At 40.0% G+C, this 23,662-nt stretch overlaps 1 protein-coding gene across 1 annotated transcript in view; it reads left to right on the top strand.

Moving 5' to 3' along the window:
• The window catches only part of LOC126195465 (dynein axonemal heavy chain 1-like), a 963,710-nt gene that overhangs the window by 864,057 nt on the left and 75,991 nt on the right, over positions 1 to 23,662 (top strand). The window lies entirely within an intron of this gene.

Genomic DNA, 23,662 nt, shown 5'->3' on the forward strand with positions numbered 1-23,662 from the left:
ATGGTCACAATAGCTCATCATAATTAGCCAGTTGATATATTTATATCAGAACTTGATGTTAAATAAAGTAGCCGGACAGAGTAGCCATGTGGATAGAGGCATCATCTCACAGATTGCACAGCCCCTCCTGCTGGAGGCTTGGGTCCTCCCTCGGGCATGGGTGTGTGTGTTGTTCTTAGCATAAGTTAGTTTAAGTAGTGTGTAAGTCTAGGGACTGATGATCTAAGCAGTTTGGTCCCTTATGAATTCACACACATTTAAATAAAATAAAGTTATACTGCAACTTCCTAGTAGTCATTTCCTCCTTTTTTTAAAATGTCTGTATACAATTTTTCTCTGAATTATCTGGTTTTATGTTCATGTATGATCATTTCTGAAGTGAGAGTACTTGACTGTTTCATTGTAGGCTGTTCACCATTGTACTGCTTCCAATTATTACTGTTTTTCTATTTTTCATATTTGTGTTCACCCATAATCTCAGACATCTATGAACAGTATAACTTCCAATGCTATGATGTGTCTAGCAGACACCATAGGCAAACATTCAAACTTCCCTAATATCACCTTCTATTTTGCATTTAAAATAGTCAGTAATGGTTTTTAATTTGTATCACAAGAGACATAATGCAGCAGGTGATACATGAAAAATGAATGGATTCATTACTGTTCCAAGAATTGTAAAGAAAGTATTTCATAGAAGGATTCAGATAATAGCACTATTAATTCACAAGATGGTCTGCCAGTCTACTGAAACCGTAGGAAGAACTTCACTTCTCAATATTTTTATCCCTTAATTCAATTTTTCATTAATACTGTATGTCTTTTTCAAACCATCAGCTCCATTCATCCAGTGAGTATTAGAAACAAGTAACTCCAGGCTGGATTATCAACAATATTAGGAAGAGGATAGATTGCTGTTCCCCATGAGATGACACATTACATTACAGAAAGGCACAACAAATTGGCTGTTGCACATTACACTTTCAGCCAAAGCCTTCTTCAGTAAAGAAAACACACACACACACACACACACACACACACACACTCACACTCATACACATTCACACAAACAAGCACACCTCATACATACATTACTGATACCACTGCCAGATTTCCTGTCAGGACTGCTGGTGGTTGTAGTCACATACGCATTACGTATGCTTGCTTGTGTGAATGTGTGTTTATTTTCTTTGCCGAAGAAGACTCTGACCAAAAACTAAAATGTGTAACAGTCTTTTCATTGCACCTGTCTGGGGTCATCTTTACAGTGCGTAGCAGTCTATCCTTTTTCTAATATTGTTGTTAGAAACAAGAAAACACTTCCTAAAGATTTAAAGTCACATAATGTGGCCCAGAAAGGTGTCTGTTATTCAAAAACACAAAATTTTAATAAATTTAATAAATAGTCTGTAAACTGATTTTCTGATTGGTGGCAAAGTATATACTCCTATCTAATATGCAAGAAGGTGAAATCACTGCAGTGCTACTCTTGCCATAAAAAAAAGGTCACTAGAATTACAGAACCGAAACCACTTACCATACAACAATAATTACTGAAAGAATACAGACACATCAGAAGCAATTAAGTGTGTTCAGTATGTAATTATTGTCCAACGATCAATGTCCCATGTCTACTTGTTGCTGGAATTTGATGTCTTCACACAATATGTGAAACAATAAAATTGTGATGGAATAGTAGTTCATAGTGACTCCAACTTGCCCTACTAAAATCAGTAACTGCTTTAATATCTTTGCCATTAATATATTTTGCTGCTGCCATAATATATTGCACATCAAATATTTCAGTTTGGCTAAAAGACTGTCACATTTCACAAACCACATTGCACAAAAGTAGCTCGGTGTTAAAGGCAATAATATAAAATAATTTTTCAAAGTCATTAGCTTTTTAGTTATTCTGAAGCTGTTTGCTTCTTTATTGTAAATTGTTGTACTGTGTAAATGAGTGAATGCTTGTGGTGACATGCTTGTGAGAGTCTATGCATAATCTTCTGTTTCCACTAAAGTTACATGTACGATCTGTTCGATGATTTACCATGATTGCTCTGGATAACACTACATCTACATCTACATCTACATCTACATTTATACTCCGCAAGCCACCCAACGGTGTGTGGCGAGGGCACTTTACGTGCCACTGTCATTACCTCCCTTTCCTGTTCCAGTCGCGTATGGTTCGCGAGAAGAACGACTGTCTGAAAGCCTCCGTGCGCGCTCTAATCTCTCTAATTTTACATTCGTGATCTCCTCGGGAGGTATAAGTAGGGGGAAGCAATATATTCGATACCTCATCCAGAAACCCACCCTCTCGAAACCTGGCGAGCAAGCTACACCGCGATGCAGAGCGCCTCTCTTGCAGAGTCTGCCACTTGAGTTTATTAAACATCTCCGTAACGCTATCGCGGTTACCAAATAACCCTGTGACGAAACGCGCCGCTCTTCTTTGGATCTTCTCTATCTCCTCCGTCAACCCGATCTGGTACGGATCCCACACTGATGAGCAATACTCAAGTATAGGTCGAACGAGTGTTTTGTAAGCCACCTCCTTTGTTGATGGACTACATTTTCTAAGCACTCTTCCAATTAATCTCAACCTGGTATTCGCCTTACCAACAATTAATTTTATATGATCATTCCACTTCAAATCGTTCCGCACGCATACTCCCAGATATTTTACAGAAGTAACTGCTACCAGTGTTTGTTCCGCTATCATATAATCATACAATAAAGCATCCTTCTTTCTATGTATTCGCAATACATTACATTTGTCTATGTTAAGGGACAGTTGCCACTCCCTGCACCAAGTGCCTATCCGCTGCAGATCTTCCTGCATTTCGCTACAATTTTCTAATGCTGCAACTTCTCTGTATACTACAGCATCATCCGCGAAAAGCCGCATGGAACTTCCAACACTATCTACTAGGTCATTTATATATATTGTGAAAAGCAATGGTCCCATAACACTCCCCTGTGGCACGCCAGAGGTTACTTTAACGTCTGTAGACGTCTCTCCATTGATAACAACATGCTGTGTTCTGTTTGCTTAAAACTCTTCAATCCAGTCACACAGCTGGTCTGATATTCCGTAGGCTCTTACTTAGTTTATCAAGCGACAGTGCGGAACTGTATCGAATGCCTTCCGGAAGTCAAGGAAAATAGCATCTACCTGGGAGCCTGTATCTAATATTTTCTGGGTCTCATGAACAAATAAAGCGAGTTGGGTCTCACACGATTGCTGTTTCCGGAATCCATGTTGATTCCTACATAGTAGATTCTGGGTTTCCAAAAACGACGTGATACTCGAGCAAAAAACATGTTCTAAAATTCTACAACAGATCGACGTCAGAGATATAGGTCTATAGTTTTGCGCATCTGCTCGACGACCCTTCTTGAAGACTGGGACTACCTGTGCTCTTTTCCAATCATTTGGAACCCTCCGTTCCTCTAGAGACTTGCGGTACACGGCTGTTAGAAGGTGGGCAAGTTCTTCCGCGTACTCTGTGTAGAATCGAATTGGTATCCCGTCAGGTCCAGTGGACTTTCCTCTGTTGAGTGATTCCAGTTGCTTTTCTATTCCTTGGACACTTATTTCGATGTCAGCCATTTTTTCGTTTGTGCGAGGATTTAGAGAAGGAACTGCAGTGCGGTCTTCCTCTGTGAAACAGCTTTGGAAAAAGGTGTTTAGTATTTCAGCTTTACGCTGTTTTGTTTTATCCTGTCTTGTGTGTGTTTTAAGAATAAGCATCATTAGAATTGTCAGTCTTTTTAGGCTGGGCTGGTTCTCGTAGAAACTCAGTAGGGGTTATTAATATCATCCTCTCCTCCGCAGAATGTACAGGTTCTGTCATTACTCATCTTGACTATGAGTGGCATGTCAATGGTAAATGTAGGCATCCCGTACAGGGTGGACAGGGACCCGGGAGGACTCGAGGTGTTGTACCGATCCCCGTAACCAAAAAGTTTGAGGTGCTGTCTTTCATTGAAACTGAAACTGAGTCAGTGGGACCCACTTCACCTATTTTGGAGAAACCTGTTTCGTCCAGTGTCAAGAAGAGCCAAATGCAATAGGATAAGGGTTTATTAAATGTCAGCAGTTCAAATGGTTGCCTCACAAGTGCTGAGTGCTCCCTGCTTGCCAACAGCATTCGGCGGACTGGATGGTCACCCATCCAAGTGCTAGCCCAGCCCAACAGCACTTAACTTCGGTGATCTCAAGGGAACCAGTGTTACCACTGTGGCAAGGCCATTGGTGGTGAATGATAATATCCATAGGGAAATGGCAAGAAGGAACAGGAAAGGACACCAGGTGCACTCAGTGTGTATGCCTGAGGACCTCATTAAACATGTTGAAAAGGATATTCCAGCAGCCATTGAGGGAACAGGGTGCAACCAGCTGCACATTGCGGTGCACATTGGAACAAATGATGCCTATCATCTGCACTCTGAGGTCATACTTGGGTCATTCTAGTGACTGGCGGAGAAGGCCAGCCTTGTGCATGGAGTTTCAACAAAACTCAGAATTTGCAGCATTGTCCCCAGAACTGATCAAGGCCCCTTTGATGTAAGTTGAGTGGAAAGAATAGTCCAGAGACTTCAAAGGCTCTGTGACAACCTGGCTGTGATTTTCTAGACTTGTGCCATAGGATTGAGAACTGTTGGGCCCCCCAAGTGGATGAGATGTGGACTACATATCAGCGGCTACTACTCAGGTAGCTGGCTGCGAGTGAGGTACACACAAGGGTTTTTTAGATTAGTTGAGTATCCATCCAATCTAAATAATGTACATTGTAGGAAACCCAAAAGTATCAGTGTAAGATCAGAAGAAATGCCTCCTAGGGATGAGAGTATTAAAATCCTAATGGTAAATTACTGAAGCATTCGCAATAAAATGTCAGAGTTTGAAGTGCTCATGAAAAACAGTGAAACTCACATAATACTAGGTACAGAAAGCTGGGTGAAACCAGAAATTGATAGCAGTGAGCTTGTTGTGAAAATTTAAGTGTGATTTTTTGGAAAATTCAAGTGTATGAGGCCTGTTTAAAAAATTCTGGAACATTCGTAATTTCATGCCAATGGTATGTTGGAATGAAATGCAGTTGGCATCCCTGCACATGCCTGTGTTTAGTGTGTAACTGCCAAAAGTTTCATTGTTGTATGTCTGTTATTTATTGTTCAGTGCTGTATTGAGTGAACATTATGTTCCACAGTTTGTGAATTTTGAGATGGCAGAGTTGGAGGAGCAATGCACCTGCATTAAATTTTGTGTGAAACTCAATAAAGCCGCAACAAGCAAATGGTAATTAGTAATTAAGCTGTACTCAGTGTTAAGAATGGTCCACACTGTTTAAAAATGGCCAGATTGAAGTTAAAGATGACCCTCATTCAGGACACCCTTTGACATCTACCAATGATTCTCATGTCAGGAATATCAATGAAAATGTGTGTGCCAGTTGAAGAGATTGCAGAAGACTAACATTTCAGTTGGGTTATATCATGAAATCCTGAGATAGCGTCTTGGAATACATCATGTTGCTGCCAAGTTTGTACCACTGCTCATGAGTCATGACCAAAAAAACCTTCACCTTGCAATCTGTGCAGAGCTTTTATATCATGGAAACAAGAATGAGGTGTTCCTTAAGAGAATCATAACTAGTTATGAGCTGTGGGTCTATGGTTATGGTGTTGAGACCAATGTTCAATCTTCACAGTGGGTGAGGAAAGGTTCTCCAAGACCAAAAAAAGCTCTTCATGTCAGGTCAAATGTCAAAGCTATGCTGATAGTTTTCTTTGACTTTGAAGGATTAGATCACCATGAACTCGTGCCACAGGGACAAACTGTTAATCAATAGCACTATCGGGTCACGTTGCGACACCCACAAAAAGATGTGAGAAGGAAACCGCCTGAAATGTGGTGAGACAATTCTTGGCTCTTCCACCATGATAATGCGTGCTGCACATATTCATCCCTGTTGGTGTGTAACCATTGCACAAAAAACGAAATTGCTATGCTGCCTCCTCCGTACTCTCGAGACCTGGCCCCTCTGGACCTTTTATTTTATTTCCAAAGCTGAAAACCCCATTGAAAGGGTGATGATTTTCAATGATAGATGAGATAAAGGAAAATTTGCAGATGTGCTTTGGACAATCCAGCAAGAGGTGTACCAGCACTGCTTCTGGAAGTGGAAACACCATTGGGAGTGGTGTATCAATTGTGGAGGAGACTATTTCAAAGGAGACGATTCACAATAAGTAAAAGGTAAGCATAGAAAAAGTTTGTGGACAAAGTTCCAGAATTTTTGAACAGACCTCGTATATCTACATCTACATCTACATGGTTACTCTGCAATTCACACTTAAGTGCCTGGCAGAGGGTTCATTGAACCATTTTCATACTACTTCTCTACCATTCCACTCTTGAATGGTGCATGGGAAAAAGGAACATCAAAAATTTTACTGTTTGAGCTCTGATTTCTCTTATTTTATTATGATGATCATTTTTCACTACATAGGTGGGTGTCAACAAAATATTTTCAAATTTGGAAAAGAAAGTTGGTGATTGAAATTTCATAAATAGATCTCGCCGAAAAAAAACCGCCTTTGCTTCAATGACTGCCACCCCAACTCACATATCATATCAGTGACACTCTCACCCCTATTGCATGATAACATGAAACAATTTGCCCTTCTTTGCACTTTTTGATGTCCTCTGTCAATCCTACCTCATAAGGATCCCAGATCGTGCAGCAATATTCCAGCAGAGGACGGACAAATGTAATGTCTTTAGCGGGTTAGTTGCATCTTCTAAGTGTTCTGCCAACAAAGCGCAGTGCTTGTTTCGCCTTCCCCACAATATTATCTATATAGTCTTTCCAATTTAAGTTTCTTTTAATTGTAATTCCTATGTGTTTAGTCAAATTGGCAGCCCTTAGATTTGTGCGATTTATTGCATACCCAAAATTTATTGGATTTCTTTTAGTACCCGTGTGGATGACCTCGCACTTTTCTTTGTTTAGTGCCAATTGCCACTTTTCACATCATACGGAAATTCTCTCTAGATCATTTTGTAATTGGAATTGATCATCTGACAATTTTACTAGATGGTAAATTACAGTGTCATCTGCAAACAATGTAAGGGGCTGCTCAGATTATCACCTAGATCATTTATGTAAATCAGGAACAACAGAGGGCCTATCACACTACCTTGCGGAATGCCAGATATTGCTTCTGTTGTACTCAATTATTTACCATCTATCACTACGAACTGTGACCTCTCTGAGAGGAAATCATGAATCCAGTCACACAACTGAGACGATACTTCATATGCACACAATTTGATTAATAGTCGCTTGTGAGGAACGGTATCAAAACCCTTCCAGAAATCTAGGCATATGGAATCAATCTGAGATCCCTTGTGGACAGCACTCATTACTTCATGGAAATAAAGAGCTGGCTGTGTTGCACAATAACAATATTTTCTGAATCCATGTTGGTTATGTATCAAAAAGTCATTTTCTTCAAGGTGATTCATAATGTTAGAATACAGTATGTGGTCCAAAATCCTACTGCAAATTGAGGTCAGTGATATGGGTCTGTAATGCAATGGGTTACTCCTATTTCCTTTCTTGAATATTGGTGTGACCTGTGCTACTTTCCAGTCTTTAGGAACAGACCTTTCATCAAGTGAGCAGTTGTATATGAACACTAAGAAAGGCACTATTATGTCTGCATACTCTGAAAGGAACCTGATTGGTATACCATCTGGACTGGAAGACTTGCCTTTCTTAAGTGATTTGAGTTGTTTCGCAACACCTAAGATATCTACTTTAATGTCACTCATGCTAACAGCTGTTCTGGTTTCTAATTCTGGGATATTTACTTTGTCTTTCTTCATGAAAGAATTATGGAAAACTGTATTTAGTAACTCTGCTTTAGTGGCACCATCTTCGGTAACATTTCCGTCACTATCGTACAGTGACGGTATTGACTGTTTTTTGCCACTGGTGTACTTTACATATGACCAGAATCTCTTTGGGTTTTCTACCATACTTTGAGAAAATATTTTGTTATGGAAACTACTAAAAGCATCTTGCATTAACGTCCGCACTAAATATCGAGCTTTCATGAAACTTAGCCAGTCTCGGGGATTTTGCGTTCTTCTGAATTTGGCATGTTTTTTTCGTTTCTTCTGCAACAGTGTTCTGACGTGTTTTGTGTACCATAGTGGATCAGTACCGTCTCTTATTAACTTATGCAGTATGAATCTATCTATTGCTGTCAATACTGTATCTTTGAATTTGAGCCATATCTGGTCTATACTTACATAATTAGACTGGAAGGAATGGAGACTCTCTCTTAGGAAGGCATCAAGCGAATTTTTATCTGCTGTTTTAAATAGATATAGTTTGTGTTTATTTTTAGTGGTTTTGGTTGATATGGTTTTGAGCCTTACTACAATGACCTTGTGTTCACTAATTCCTGTATCCGTTATGGCACTCTCTATTAGATCAGGATTATTTGTGGCTAAGAGGTCAAGTGTGTTTTCGCAACCATTTACAATTCATGTGGGCTCATGAACTAATTGTTCAAAGTAATTCTCAGAGAAAGCATTTAGTACAATTTTGGAAAATGTTTTGTTTTTACAACTGGCTTTGAACATGTATTTTTGCCAAAAAATCAAGGGAGACTGAAGTCTCCACCAATTATAACTCTATGATTGGGGTACATATTTGTGATGAGATTCAAGTTTTCTTTGAACCGTTCAGCTATTATATCATATGAGTCAGGGGGTTGGTAGAAGGAGCCAATTATTATTTTGGTACGGCTGTTGAGTATAACCTCTACCCATAGTAATTCGCAGGAACTATATATTTCAACTTCACTACAAGATAAACTACTACCAACAGACAAACACACCACCACCTACTTTATTTAATCTATCCTTTCTGAACGTGGTTTGCACTTCTGTAAAAATTTTGACAGAATTTATCTCTGGCTTTAGCCAGCTTTCTGTTCCTATAAAAATTTCAGCTTCAGTGCTTTCTATCAGCACTTGAGGCTCTGGTACTTTTCCAACACAGCTACGACAATTTACAATTACAATACTGACTGCTGCTTGGACGATTCTCATCGTTCTTTTGCCCTGTACCCTTTGAGACTGGAGCACTTTTTGATCTAACCTAAAAAACCGCCCAGTCCATGCTACACATCCCCTGCTACCCATGTAGCTGCCCCCTGTGTGTAGTGGACACATGACCTATTTAGCGGAACCTGAAATGCCACCACCGTATGGCACAAGTCGAGGAATCTGCAGCCTACACAGTCGCAGAACCATGTGAGCCTCTGATTCAGACTCTCCACTCAGCTCTGTACCAAAGGTCCGCAATTGGTCCTGTCGATGATGCTGCAGATGTTGAGCTCTACCTTCATCTCACTAGCAAGACTGGCAGTCTTCACCAACTCAGATAGCTGCCAGAAACCAGAGAGAATCTCTTCTGATCCATAGCGACACACATCATTAGTGCCTGCATGAGCCACCACCTGCAGTTGGCTGCACCCTGTACCCTTCATGGCATCCAGAAGGACCCTTTCCACATCTTGGATGACTCCCCCTGGTATGCACACAGAGTGCATATTGGCTTTCTTCCCATCCTTAGCTGCCATATCCCTAAGGGGCTCCCTCACCTGCCTAACATTGGAGCTCCCAGTGACAAGCAATCCCACTCTCTACGCTTGTCTGGACCTCGCAGGAAGACTGGTCACTGCCAAAACAGGCGAGGCTGCCCTTGCTGGCTCAGAAGTACTTTCAGCAGTGGGCAGTACCACAAACCTGTTATGTAGGTGTAAGTGTACAGCCTTGTCACCAGCACCAACTTTCACCTTCTGCCAAGGGATTCGTGACGCCTCCACGGTTCGCCAATCACTGTCAGGCAAGTGTCGACCGGCAGGGACATCCGAATCTGAGGGCACAGTGGCATCAGAGATTCCAGGCAATGCTAAGGTTCCAGAGGCACCAAAGAGCTTGCCGCCGGTGTCCCAATGTCACCGCGGCCCAGGGCAACAGCCTGGGGCCTGTCGACCACAGTCAACACAACTTCCAGCTGTTTACGGATGGTGGCCAATTCCGCCTGAATCCATACACATGTAATGGTTAATAAAAAAAGAGAACAAAAGAAAAGAAAAAGAAAAGGTTGAAAATGTGGGAAGAAATCTTAAGTGAAAATGGGTTTTTTAAAATCGTTAATTGACCGTGAAAAAGGGAAGGAAAGAAAGAAATGCAGATCGAACTTCGTATTACAGAAAAGCTATCGGACTTCGTGATTCGGAAGAGCTATTGTTGGGGTGGTCCTTGTGGCGTTTTTGAGCAAAAGTTAAACCAATTTCCACTACAAAAATTATTGAAAAGAAACAGAGAATAACAAATTGTAACTGACAGCGGGAAGTTGCGTAGATAAGAGTTCATCCTTTACCAGGTTAACTTGTCTTCTTTCGGGCGGCGTCCAGGTCTTCAAAAATCTCCTTCATTTCTGTGTGAAAAGTCTGCTCCGAAATCTTGCAATCGTCCAGGAATCACTAATTTGTACCAATTAAAATCATCTTGATACTGTATGCAATTTAATTTACTTTGCTACTTCCATCCTCCGAATTTCTTAACAACTTCCACAATATGTCTACACATTAAAATCAGATCAAGACTAGCTAATAAGTTTTTTTTTTACATCTTCATCAGATCACGTCTGCCTTAAGCTTCGGCTATCAAGAGACAATTAAGAAACGGATAGAAAACAAAAAAAAGCGTTACAATTTTAGTATTTTCTCTGCTGTCAAGCGCTCATACCGCTGCGACGGGATATTTTTTATCTGAGGGAGCGAGTGTAGCGCGGCGAAATTCAAACTCCCACTACATCGCTACATTGCCCCCTCGACTGTCACGCTAAAACATTTAGCGTGGCAGGCTAGCAAACAATAGAATAGATATACCTAAATGTCAATTATACATATTTTCGTAGGAAAGGCCACGTGCATTTATAGGGGATTATCTGTGTCAATACTTACTTTCTAAATCTATATACTACATACAATTGTTACAGTTTTGATCCTTTATACACAATTAATATATATTTACATACAGTTTGTTTGAACAAGCTGCTCGCCAGCGCAGTTAATCTTGTGCGCTTTCGGCGTTGGTTTCCCAATGCATCTCTGGCAGCACGTAGTCTTTGCGCATGCGCAATAGCATCACTGAATTTCGCATGTGGCAGTTTCAAAATCGCTGTGTTATGGCAATCTTACACAGTATTCACTTTCACATAGTGTTCATTACAAGTTGTTATTCCAGCATAATTGGCGTGTTAAGTCCGGTGACACCATAAGATTAAGCGTGTGCGTGATCTGAAGCAACGTCCATGTCTTCTGTTACGACACAACACTCCAGGTCCTTGTGCGTTTTCATGACTATTGTTCCCGGGGCATATATGGTCGATGTAGTTTTTAGCCTCCACATCGCCTACGACAGGTGCTGAGTTTATTGTCTCCAAAGCATCTGAAGGCCGGCCAGGAACAACGTCCTGTCACGGTCGCCAGTTGTAGTGGTTAATAAAAAAAGAGAAGAGAAGAAAAGAAAAAGAAAAGGTTGAAAATGTGGGAAGAAATCGTAAGTGAAAATGGGTTTTTTAAAATCGTTAATGACTGTGAAAAAAGGGAAAGAAAGAAAGAAATGCAGATCGAACTTCGTATTACAGAAAAGCTATCGGACTTCGTGATTCGGAAGAGCTATTTTTAGGGTGGTCCTTGTGGCGTTTTTGACCAAAAGTTAAACCAATTTCCACTACAAAAATTATTGAAAAGAAACAGAGAATAACAAAATGTAACTGACAGGGGGAAGTGGCGTAGATAAGAGTTCATCCTTTACCAGGTTAACTTGTCTTCTTTCGGGCGGCGTCCAGGTCTTCAAAAATCTCCTTCATTTCTGCGTGAAAAGTCTGCTCCGAAATCTTGCAATCGTCCAGGAATCACTAATTTATACCAATTAAAATCATCTTGATACGTATGCAATTTAATTTACTTTGCTACTTCCATCCTCCAAATTTCTTAACAACTTCCACAATATGTCTACACATTAAAATCAGATCAAGACTAGCTAATAAGTTTTTTTTTTACGTCTTCATCAGATCACATCTGCCTTACAAAAAGAGTTACAATTTTAGTATTTTCTCTGCCATCGAGCGCTCATACCACTGTGACGGGATATTTTTTATCTGCGGGAACGAGTGTAGCGTGGCGAAATTCAGAGTCCCGCTACATCGCTACACACAACAGGCGCCGTCCCTATCCATCCCTAACAATTTTTTTCCTCTCTTTTATCTCACAAGCCGTTCAAAACAAACAGATGACTGACAACTATGCGAATTTACACTATACGGGTACTAACATGCAATGCTACAACTCTCAAATACTATAATACACCTGAAATTTGTGAATTAAACTATGCATGTACCCAAACACACGCAAAGAAAGTAAGAATTATACTATAATACTAGTAAGTGAGCTAAGAATGCGACTTGCTGCTGGCTGCTGCTTATCCAATGGCGGCAGGGAGCTCACTGGCTGTGACCAACCGACACTGGCCATTAAAAACAAAAGCAGATGACTGACGACTACACAAATTTACACTATTCAGGTACTAAAATGTGATGCTACAACTCTCAAATACTATAATACACCCAAAATTTGTGACTTAAACTATGCAAGAACCCAAAAACATGCAAAGAAATTAAGAATTAAACTATGGAACAAATAATTGAGCTAGGAGTGTGACTTGCTGCTGGCTGCTTCTTATCCAGTGGCAGCAGGGAGCTCACTGGCTGTGACCAACTGACACTGGCCATTCAAAACAAAAACAGATTACTGACGACTATGCGAATTTACACTATCCAGGTTCTAAAACGTGATGCTACAACATTCAAATACTATAATATGCTCGAAATTTATGAATTAAACTATGCAACTACCCAAAAACACACAAATTAAGAATTAAACTGTGAAACAAATAAGTATAGGCAAATGGGAAATGGAGATGGTGTATTTGTTGCAGTAGACAAGAAACTCAAGTTCACCAAGATAGAAATTGAAGCTGCATGTTAGGTTATTTGGGCAAGACTCAATATAAGAGGAGGACATAAAATGATAATTGTATCCCTCTGTTGCCCACCAGACTCATCTCCTGATGTAACTGGAAACCTTAGAGAAAACCTCAGTTAACTTGTACGTAAGTTCCCCAATCATACTGTAATCATTGGTGGGGACTTTTAATCATCCAGCAATTAACTGAGCAGCTAGTAGTGGGTGTAATAAGACATCCTGTGAAACATTACTAAATGCCATCTCTGAAAACTGCCTAGAACAGATAGTTAGGAACTCCACTCATGATGGAAATATGTTGATCTAATCGCAACAAATAAACCTGACCTCTTTGAGGAAGTCCACAGCGAAACTAGTATCAGTTGACCATGATATGGTTGTGGTGACAATGATTAATAAAATACAAAGGACAAGTAAAACAAGCAGAGAGATATACATGTTCAGTAAACTAGATAAAAAATCGGTAATGTAATATCTCAGTGAGGAAATTGAAACTTTCAGCACAGTGCAGGAGCAAGTAGAGAAACTCTGGCTGAATGGTTGACAATGCCCTGGCTATGTACCCAGTAGAACCGTTCATAATGGGAGGGAACCTCTGTGGTAGACAGCCACTGTAAAGAAGTTTGTAAAGAAACAGAGATCACTGCATAATAGATGTAAAACACTGCATAATAGATGTAAAACACAGCATAGGGCTAGAGATAGAGAGATGATGAATGAAATGTGTTTGGCCGTCAAGACAGCAATGCGAGATGCCTTCAGTGACTACTGTAGCAGAATATTGTCAAGTGATCTTTCACAGAACCCAAAGAAATTCTGGTCATATGTAAGGGCTGTTAGTGGCACCAAAGTTAGTGTCCAGTCCATAGTGAATGAGATCAGAACTGAAACTGAAGACAAAGCAAAAGCTGAAATGTTTAACTCTGTTTTCAAATGCTCCTTTACAAAGGAAAACTCAGGAAAATTGCCCCAATTTAATCGTCATACCACTGAAAATGTTAATGAAACAAATATTAGTGTCTGTGGTGTTGAGAAACTGATGAAATCATTAAAATTACTTATGGCTCAGTTAGCCCAGCCCCTCTTCCAACTGTAATCTATCATAGATCCCTCGAACAAAAAACTGTGTCCAGTTCTTTGGGGGGAGGGGGGAACAGGTCACACACATCTACAAGTAGGGTTATAGAAGTGAGCCACGAAATTACTGTCAACCTAACCCACACTTTTCTCAGAGGGCATACTGAAAGCTATGGATCAAGGCAATCAGGTAGATGCAGTATTTCTTTGATTTCTGAAAAACATTTGACTCAGTACCTCACCTATGGAATTTGTCAAAAGTACAGTCACATGGGGTATGAAGTGAAATTTGTGACTGAATTAAGGAGTTTTTGGTAAGGAGGACATAGCATGTTATCTTGGATGGAGAGTCATCTTCAGATGTAGAAGTTAACTTTGAGATGTACCCCAGGGAAGTGCGTTGGAACTCTTGCTGTTCATCTTGCATGTTAATGACCTTGAAGACAATATTAATAGTAACATAAGACTTTTTGCAGATGATGTCATTATCTATAGTGAAGGACTATCTGAAAGAAACTACGTAAATATTCAGTCAGACCTTAACAAGATTTCAAAGTGATGCAAAGTTTGACAACTTACTTTAAATATCCAGAAACGTAGAAATTGTGCACTTCACAGAAAGAAAAGATGTAGTATCCTATGACAATAATATCAGTGAGTCACTATTGGAATCAGCCAACTCATACAAATACTGGGTGTAACACTTTGTAGGGATATGAAATTGAATGGCCACAGAGGCTCAGTTGTGGGTAAAGCAGATAAGAGACTTATGTTTACTGGTAGAATACTGGGAAAGTGCAATCAGTCTACAAAGGAGATTGCTTACAAATCACTCAAGCAATCAATTGTAGAATATTGCACAAGTGCTTTGGACCCACACTAAATAAGACTAACAGGGGATGTTTAACATATATAGAGAAGATCAGCATGAACGGTTACAGGTTTGTGTGATCCATAGGAGAGTGTCAGAGAGATGGTGAAGGAACTGACCTCGAAGAATCTTCAAGATAGATGTAAACTATCCCAAAAAAGTCTACTAACAAAGCATCAAGGACTGGCATCAAGAACTGGCTTTAAATGATAACTCAAGGAATATGTTACAGTCCCCTTCATATTGCTCACATAGGGATCATGATAAGATTAGAATAGAATAATTACTGTGCATGCAGAGGCATTTAATCAATCAATATTTCTGTGCTCTGCATGTGAATGTAACAAGAAGAAACCCAAATAACTAGTACAATGGGACATTCCCTCTGCCATGAACCTCATGGCAGTTTGCAGATTATAGATATAGATGTATCATTATTTATTTATTCACAATCAATACTGTGGTGAAGAGTGTAATGTTCTACTGCACTTCAAATTATTTGACATTCAGAATCTGAGAGAGGATTCACAACTAGAAATTTTGACTTGCCATACAGTATGATTACTATCTGAATCTTTGTCTGTTCCAAGAACAAAATACTTAACAGACATGGTATTCAGCCAATATGCCACTAGGTATGCTGGTTTTATTGTGAGATTATATAGTTCATATCAAATTGTGATCACAGTTTTACACAAATTTGGGTTTTTTATATATCCGTTACATTAGATCAATAATCAGCACTCAACATAACACTGTTTATTCCAACAAATCTTGTAGCTTTACCAGGAAGATCAGTTGTTAGGCAAGGTGTACCTACTTCTATCATCTATTACTTCTGCAATTGTTCCAAGTAGGTCACATGTAATGAGTTTTATGTCTCTGGTGTTTTAATTGCTCCTCTTTGTTCTGGTTTCATAAAATATAAATACAAGTTAATTAAATGTATCTGAATTACCTTAATTTTGATGATGATATACTGTTTACTTTTAATGGAAACAGAAGAATTGAGGAGAATGAGTGTGGAAGTAGGCCCAAAAATTGGTTAGAATAACACCTCACAAATTTATAATCAAAACAGAGAATGTAACACAAATTAACAGTCAAGTCATAGAATCAATTAATGATATTTTATGTTTATGGACAGCTGAAAAGAATGACTTGCTAGATTGCCTAATGATGTGGCATGGAGTTCCCTCAGTGAAGTAAGTTTGGGTTTTTAGAACTTGTAATGTATCTGAAAAGGAAAGTGTATGATCAGTTTTGATGTATCTCAGTAATACTTGGTATTTAAATGCAAAAATGATTCTAAAACTAAGGTTTGTTAAATAAGTGATGCAGGGACACATCTTAGGAATTATTAGAAGAGATAGGAAAACAATGAAGTAGCCTAATGGTGGAAACTTAAATGGAAGAGGTACTGATGAATGAAATGCAATTGGAATACATGTGTGTTGTACATGTTACCAGGTGAATGGATGGTATACTATCCTTTCTAGTTAGTTAGTTGTTCCATAGATCAAATTCATAATAAATATTATGATGTGGAACCTATCAACAGAGCAAACATAAAACACTTTCTCAAAAGTATTAGAGAAACTAATGTATACAAGAATTGTAGAACATCTTAACAGCCACAACATACTCAACAGAAACCAGTTTGGTTTCCAAAAAGGTAGATCAACTGAGCAGGCTATTTTTTTCTCTCACAAATGAAATTTTAGAGTCAATAAATAATAAAATGTCACCTATTGGAATTTTTTGTGACTTGTCTAAGGCCTTTGACTGTGTGGACCACAACATTCTCTTACATAAGGCTAATTTTTATGGCTTGCGAGGTAGCATTGGTAGATGGATAGAATCATATCTGCAAAACAGAAAACAGAAAGTGATAATTAATGGTGCCAATGATAGTCCCATTTCTTCTGATTGGGGCACATTAAAGTGTGGTGTGCCTCAGGGGTCCATCCTAGGACCTTTGCTTTTCCTTATCTTCATCAATGATCTCCCACTTTGCACAGACACCGAGTGTAAATTTACTCTTTTTGCCGATGACACCACTATTCTGCTTGAAAGTCGAACTAACAGTGACCTAGAAAATAAATGTAATGCTGTACTCGTTGACATCCTACACTGGTTTAAGTGCAACGGACTAACTCTAAACATTCAGAAAACTCAGTATATGCAATTTCACACATCTCAACAAGAAAATGAAGTATGCCACTTAAACTGTGGTAACCAAAATATACTACACTGTGAATCATCTAAGTTCTTGGGCATTCTAATTGATGGCAAGCTGAACTGGTCTGAGCATATCTTAGACCTACATAGAAGGCTCAGTGTGGCAACTTATGCTCTGCGTGTAATCACCCCCATTGGTGATGAGGACGCTACTAAAGCTGCCTACTTTGGTTATTTTCATTCTATCATGTCGTATGGCATAATATTTTGGGGCAACAAGCCTTTAGCCAAAAAAATATTTACTGCACAGAAGAGAGCTGTTAGAATCATGAGTGGTGTTCATCCAAGATATTCTTGCAGAAGTCTGTTTCATAAGTTACAAATATTAACACTTACCTCTCAATTCATATTTTCTTTGATGATTTTTGTTTCTAACAACCTATCTCTTTTTAAAACTAATAGTGCATGTCATGATCATAATACTAGGTCTAAAAATGATCTACACAGGGATCTGAAACATTTAAGTCTTGTTCAGAAAGGTGTTCATTATTCAGCCACAAAAATTTTCAACTCCCTTCCATCAGGTATTAAAGATCACATTAATGTCTTACCTACTTTTAAATGTAAATTGAGAGAATACCTAATGGTAAATTCCTTCTATTCTCTTGATGAGTATCTACAGATAAAGCAATGATTTTTTATACTGATAAAAATTTGTTTGCTATAGATCACATTAACTGTTTAATTTGGAAAATGTACTATATTTCCTTTTTAGGTATTGTTTTATATTACTTGAGCTACACCTTTGATTTGATTTTAACCTACAAACTTATTCATAATCTTATGGTACATTTTTGTCATTTTATATATGTGTATTATTTGTTTAATTTGGAAAATGTACTATATTTCCTTTTTAGGTATTGTTTTATATTACTTGAGCTATACCTTTGATTTGATTTTAACCTACAAACTTATTCATAATCTTATGGTACATTTTTGTCATTTTATATATGTGTATTATATCTGTTGTATGTAATCATGACTCATTCCACATCCTTGTGATTTATCACAATACGGATTAATGGAATACGAAATAAATAAATAAATAAATAAATAAATAAATAAATAAAAAATAAAAACTTGTATTCAAATAAATAAAAAATAACGTGATCTGATAGTAAAATATGTACTTGCAAGTAATGGCAGAATAAAACATATATAAAGGTTAAGTAAACATGAAAGCTTTTGGAGCCAGTTGTTCCTTTTTCTGGCAGAATGGTTGAAGGAGAAAGAGGAGAAATGAAGGAAAAGGACTGTCAAGGTTTAAGAAATGGGGAGGCTTCAGAAATATCACCCAGAACCATGGGTGAGGGGAGACTTATTGGTCAGGATGAAAAGGAAAGATTGATTGTTAGTGACTGCACAGGATGCAACTTAAAAACCTGAGACCTTAAAGGTGGAAGATAGACTAAACAACCACTACCCAAGCTACCTTCTAGAAATGCCTTTCTCTCCCCAAGGTCCATTTCCAAGAACACATACCTCATGGTGATGGAAATAACAGCCATCCCAGATTTTATCACCCTCCCTGTAGGTAGAGCATCCACTACAGTAACCTGACACAAACTGCCTGCCAACTGCGTGACTCTTCTGCCTGCAAGTCCTGCCACAGCAATTCTATCCCAAAAGTCTACCATGACATCCAACTCCTACTCAAATCCTTTCCAGAAGTTCTCTTCAGTGTCAGTCCCCTTCCTCACTTCAACTACCACATCCTTATGCCCTTTCTATTTGATCATAAATTTCATAAACTTAACTATCCTAGAAGCACCAAAGCAGCAAGTTTCTGTGCTTCCACAGGAAGCCCTTGTTGACTAAAACATCTGATCCAGTGCACATAGTCTAACATCCTTTATCAAGAACATGGGCCACTTCCTTCATTACCTTCCCACTGTCCTCATTCTATTACCACTTGGATCCTTGCTTAGCACTAATAATAACACATTCCAGTAAACATAACCCCCCTCCATGCCCATGGCCTGGCCTCAGTTGGCACTACCCCTCACAAAATTCTCTAAACTCCAACCCACTACCTCATTTGTTACACACTTGATGAACAATACCCGTAGCCACAATTATTTCTCATTTGAGGGATTATATACAAACAAATCTTCAGCACTTCCATTCGTGCACACTTGGCACACTCCTGTGCTAACCTACTTAAAGGCCATCTCGAATAATCCTTTCCAATTACCCAAGTTTGTAAACTCCTTGTCTGGTTCAGGTTCATTGACATCTTTGTGATGTGGATCCAGGCCAAGGCACTCTGGCCTCATTCCTCCATAGTGTCAACAGTTTCTGTCCTTTTGATTTCACCTAATGCTCTTCAGCACGGCATGCTGCATCCTGGACATTGACCTGCACCTCTCTGATAACTCCATAAAAATATTTGTATAGATAAAGCTCAACCTTCACTTTGATATCTGCCTTTCCTTGTGCACTAAAAACTCTCTCCCATGCAGTATAGCCACCTGTGGATGGTGCATTTGTAATGAGAAATAATTCCTTGTACAGAATCCACACTTGCTCCTTATTCTCCATCTGCTAGCCACAAAGGAGAGCCCTCCCATTACTCATTATCAACCTGAGCAGGAACAACTCTTCTAACAAAGTGCTGACTACCTTTCATCATTAGCAACAACAAAATGTTCATCCAAATGAATAGTTACTGCCAAACCGTGGTCAAGCTACCCACCAAGTGACAGAATGCTTTGCTGAGCACAGCATACTCCCATACTCCACTTTAATGGCTGCCTTATGACCTGACCTACGTCCTCCCCTCCCCCTCCTCCCCCCTGTGTTGCCAGCTTCTCTGAACTACACAGCTGTAATTACCCTTATGGCACATCCTTCAAGCCTGCAATCCTCCTGATATTAACCTGTTTCACATCTATCTCAACTCTATCCTCATGTGTCCCACTTCACTCCATTTATCTACACCCACAGCACTCTCCCTGCAATTTCCCTTTCCCTCCCATCTCCCTCCTGTAGTCAGTCCTGTACCACAATTTTTGCCATGTACAACTTACCTTGCATGCTGCACTAGTGCTCTACTTGTTCCTGTTATTTTCTCCACCTGAAATATCACTCGTCCCATTCAAACTACATTGTCAAGGCAATGTAGCCATGTATGTCTTATATTTATACTTCTGTTTATCATCAGGTATTTTGTCAATTTTGAGATCAAGAAACTCAATGAATTTAGTGTTCTCATTACATTTATCCAAGGTTTCCCCAAGTACAATCATGATTTTGTCTTCCTCCCTGCAGGCAAAGGAATCAGCAAAGAACAGTTGCATCTCTGTACCATATCTTAGTGGTTTCTCGAAGATAATAATAGGTTTCAGTGCATTATAAGCAACAATCTTTTACTATTAAAGCATCAAGGAAGACTAGGACCACAAACACAGCTGTCTTTTAATACCTGCATGACCTTATTGTAATTTTACTGATATATAAGCCTGATATGGAGTCCTCTTTCAGCCATGATCAGTGATTTATTAAATAATGCTAGGAATTTTCAGTAAGTAAGCTGAAATAGCAGATGTTACAGTCAGTATGCATTATTTTACAACTGACTCTGAATGATAATCAATTTCCAGTTTTATGTTGTCCATTATTCGTCGAAAAATAGCTTCGTAATACAATGGCACTGAGTCTAACACAGTTCAGTGAGTGGCAATATTAACACAGGTTCTTTACGTTTACATTTATTAATTAGGTGACTAGTTGTAACTAACTGTTTTATGGCAGCTAAAAGTGACTATTAATGACTGAATATTTAGCAATTATAGAATGTGGAGCTATTCACCCTGGGTAGTTATAGACTTCTTTATATATTATTGTCTAAAAGTTTTTATAGCATATAAGTTAATTATGTTTTAAATATAATAGAGGGAAACATTCCATGTGGGAAAAATATATATAAAAACAAAGATGCTGTAACTTACCAAACGAAAGCATTGGTATGTTGATAGAGACAATAAAAAACACAGACACAAATTTCAAGCTTTCACAACCCAAGGTTACTTCATCAGGAAAGAGGGAAAGACGAAAAGATGTGGGTTTTAAGGGAGAGGGTAAGGAGTCATTCCAATCCCGGGAGTGGAAAGACTTACTTCAGGGGGAAAAAAGGATAGGTATACACTCGCACACACACACACATATCCAACTGCACATATACAGACACAGGCAGACATATGTAAATGCAAAGAGGTTAGGCAGAGATGTCAGTCGAGGCGGAAGTACAGAGGCAAAGATGTTGTTGAATGATAGGTGATGTACGAGCGGCGGCAACTTGAAATTAGTGGAGGTTGAGACCTGGCGGGTAACAGGAAGAGAGAATGTATTGAAGGGCAAGTTCCCATCTCCAGAGTTCTGATAGGTTGGTGTCAGTGGGAAGTATCCAGATAACAGGATGGTACCGAGCAAGGTGGCGCAGTGGTTAAACACTGGACTCGCACTCGGGAGGACGATGGTTCAATCCCGCGTCCGGGCATCCTGATTTAGGTTTTCCGTGATTTCCCTAAATCGCTCCTGGCAAATGCCGGGATGGTTCCTTTCAAAGGGCATGGCCGACTTCCTTCCCCATTCATGTCTAATCCGATGAGACCGATGACCTCGCTGTCTGGTCTCCTTCCCCAAAGCAACCCAACAAACCCAACAGGATGGTGTAACACTGTGCCAAGACCTGCTGGCCATGCACCAAGGCATGTTTAGCCACAGGGTGATCCTCATTACCAACAAACACTGTCTGCCTGTGTCCGTTCATGCGAATGGACAGTTTGTTGCTGGTCATTCCCACATAGAAGGCCTCACAGTGTAGGCATGTCAGTTGGTAAATCACGTGGGTGCTTTCACACGTGGCTCTGCCTTTGATTGTGTACACCTTCCGGGTTACAGGACTGGAGTAGGTGGTGGTGGGATGGTGCATGGTTCAAATGGCTCTGAGCACTATGCGACTTAACTTCTGAGATCATCAGTCACCTAGAACTTAGAACTAATTAAACCTAACTAACCTAAGGACGTCACACACATCCATGGCCGAGGCAGGAATCGAACCTGCGACTGTAGCGGTTGATCGGCTCCAGACTGTAGCGCCTAGAACCACACGGCCACTCCGGCTGGCGGAGGATGCATGGGACAGGTCTTACACCAGGGGCAGTTACAAGGGTAGGAGCCAGAGTGTAGGGAAGGTGGTTTGGGGATTTCATAGGGATGAACCGAAAGGTTGCGAAGGTTAGATGGATGGCGGAAAGACACTCTTGGTGGAGTGGGGAGGATTTCATGAAGGATAGATCTCCTTTCAGGGCAGGATTTGAGGAAGTCGTATCCCTGCTGGAGAGCCACATTCAGAGTCTGATCAAGTCCCGGAAAGTATCCTGTCACAAGTGGGGCACTTTTGGGGTTCTTCTGTGGGAGGTTCCGGGTTTGAGGGGATGAGGAAGTGGCTCTAGCTATTTGCTTCTGTACCAGGTCGGGAGGGTAGTTGCAGGATGTGAAAGCTGTTTTCAGGTTATTGGTGTAATGGTTCAGGGATCCAGGACTGGAGCAGATTCAGTTGCCACAAAGACCTAAGCTGTAGGGAAGGGACCGTTTGATATGGAATGGGTGGCAGCTGTCACAACAGAGGTACTTTTGCTTGTTGGTGGGTTTGATGTGGACGGATGTGTGAAGCTGGCCATTAGACAGATGGAGGCCAACGTCGAGGAGAGTGGCCTGGGATTTGGAGTAGGACCAGGTGAATCTGATGGAACCAAAGGAGTTGAGGTTGGAGAGGAGATTCTGGAGTTCTTCTTCACTGTGAGTCCAGATCATGAAGATGTCATCAATAAATCTGTACCAAACTTTGGGTTGGCAGGCTTGAGTAGCCAAGAAGGCTTCCTCTAAGTGACCCATAAATAGGTTGGTGTACGAGGGGGCCATCCTGGTACCCATGGCTGTTCCCTTTAATTGTTCGTATGTCTGGCCTTCAAAAGTGAAGAAGTTGTGGGTTAGGATGAAGCTGGATAAGGTAATGAGGAAAGAGGTTTTAGGTAGGGTAGCAGGTGATTGGCGTAAAAGGAAGTGCTTCATCGCAGCAAGGCCCTGGACGTGTGGGATATTTGTGTATAATGAAGTGGTATCAATGGTTACAAGGATGGTTTCTGGGGATAACAGATTGGGTAAGGATTCCAGGCATTCGAGAAAGTGGTTGGTGTCTTTGATGAAGAATGGGAGACTGCATGTAATGGGTTGAAGTTGTTGATCTATGTAGGCAGAGACACATTCTGTGGGGGCTTGGTAACCAGCTACAATGGGGCGGCCGGGATGTTTCGG

This window comes from Schistocerca nitens, chromosome 7, assembly GCF_023898315.1.
Source record: "Schistocerca nitens isolate TAMUIC-IGC-003100 chromosome 7, iqSchNite1.1, whole genome shotgun sequence".
Lineage (NCBI taxonomy): Eukaryota > Metazoa > Arthropoda > Insecta > Orthoptera > Acrididae > Schistocerca > Schistocerca nitens.